Raw genomic sequence first — 1948 nt, 5'->3', positions numbered from 1 at the left:
ATCTTTAGCTAATGTGATAATTGACCTTGAGATTAGAGTTGAAATATCTCAGAAATCTTGAAATTAAAAGAATCTGCGAAAGCTCCAACCTAGATATCAACTAGTTAGAGGAGGGTCTAGCTACTTTTCTATGCAACCAAGAGAGAGATTCCTAGATCCAATCGGAAGTTGCATAGAGATTAGAAGATCAAACTCAAAAGCAAGAACAGATCTTAGAAGATGTCATGAAAAAGAACACCCAAGACACTCTCGCTAGAAAATAGTTGTTGTGATCTGAGAACACTCCTATGTTAAGTTGGATGTGACTTTGACTTCAAGAAAGGTTACTCAAGGTACTTCCACTGTTCCACAGAATGGGGATAAAGGAAGAGACTCCCACAATTTTCATTTTCTATGAAAATTGTCGATTTGCTCATTCTGTACATATTTTCTCATTCCACTGATATAGATACCTATGATGACAACGCCCATTCAAAATTTAGTACATTTAAAAGTTAGATGGTTTTGGACAGAGCCTAAGACCTTCTAAAATGTAAAGCCTTCTTGATGACTCTAAAAAAGGGATATATTTAGAAGAATGCTAGCCATACTAATTTGGAAGGCTTATGGATTAGGATGTCAATGGTACAGGACGGGGCAGAAGATGTCTTCCTGTTTTCATTTTCATCTCTTGATTTGCACTCCATTTTTGTTTTCATTTTTTGCTGTGAGAAATATTGTTCCTCATCCTCATTTTTCACAGGGTTTCATTTTTTGCGAGAACCCCATTTTCAATCTCTCTAATAGTTCTGACTAATTATTAATTTTCATAGAAATAGAGTTAAAAATATTCATCATACAAATTAAAAACAGCAATATTTTATACAAAAAGTCTAAACAACAAGATAATGACTTCTTTTAAAATGATGATGCAATGAAAGTCACCACGGCGAGTCAAAGCACAAAGTAGTGGATGAGGTGGGAGACGCAATAGCAGAGAGGAGAATGGATACGATGACAGAGTTGTGGAAAGGAACGCCACGAATATAGAAAACGGCGCGGTGAAGGTGTGGAACGGTAAGGAGTGACAATACGGTGAGACAGGAGAGTGGCGAGAGGGTGGCTGCAGAGAGGTTGGATGAAGTATGGACGATACTAAAGTTCTATGAATTGAAGAAGGGTTATACAAATAAGAATTATGAATTTTGGGTTTTTTTCTCTCTTTCTCTCTATATATATGACATGTGAAATGACTAAAAAACATATATGAGAAATAAATTTTTAAAGATAATTAAGTAAATTTATAAATTTCGAAGATTAGCCGAGACGGAGCGGGGATCCCGCTCGGGTACCCGCACCTGCCTCGGGGAAATTTTTCTCCATCCCCGTGTCTTGGAGAGTTTTGCCATCCTTATTGTGGATGGCTCTATTGGACCAACGTTGGGAACCGAGATTTTAGGAAAAATCAAGTGGAAGAACACAAGATTAGAATATACCACATCCAACTCAAAACTTTAAAATATCAAGTTAATGGGTCTCTAATCTTATAAACTCCTCATTTCTCTTTGTTTTTTCGTAGATGGGCCTAATTCATTACAATCCTCACACTTACAACATTAATACACCACATTGAAAATGTCAATCCTTTCTCTTTTCTAGTTTCTCCACCACATTTGAGTATTCGTTTATTACACTACCGTATCATACTGCGAGACACGCTCTTCAGACCACAAAAAAAAATTAAAAAGAACCAAAAGATAAAATACAAAATAAAAAAACGACACATCTAATTCAAAATCTTAAAACATTAAATTAATATATTTTTTATTTTCTAAACTTCTCACTTCTTTTTATTTTTTCTGGTGTGAATCTAATTCATTAGAATGCTCACACTTATCATCTTAATAGGCTTCATGATTCCCAGGACATGGAAAGTATCACATGTAAAAAGGAAACACATGCATGTATT

This window comes from Arachis duranensis, chromosome 9 (genome assembly GCF_000817695.3).
Source record: "Arachis duranensis cultivar V14167 chromosome 9, aradu.V14167.gnm2.J7QH, whole genome shotgun sequence".
In the NCBI taxonomy this organism is placed as follows: Eukaryota; Viridiplantae; Streptophyta; class Magnoliopsida; order Fabales; family Fabaceae; genus Arachis; species Arachis duranensis.
This window is presented reverse-complemented; position numbering follows the sequence as displayed.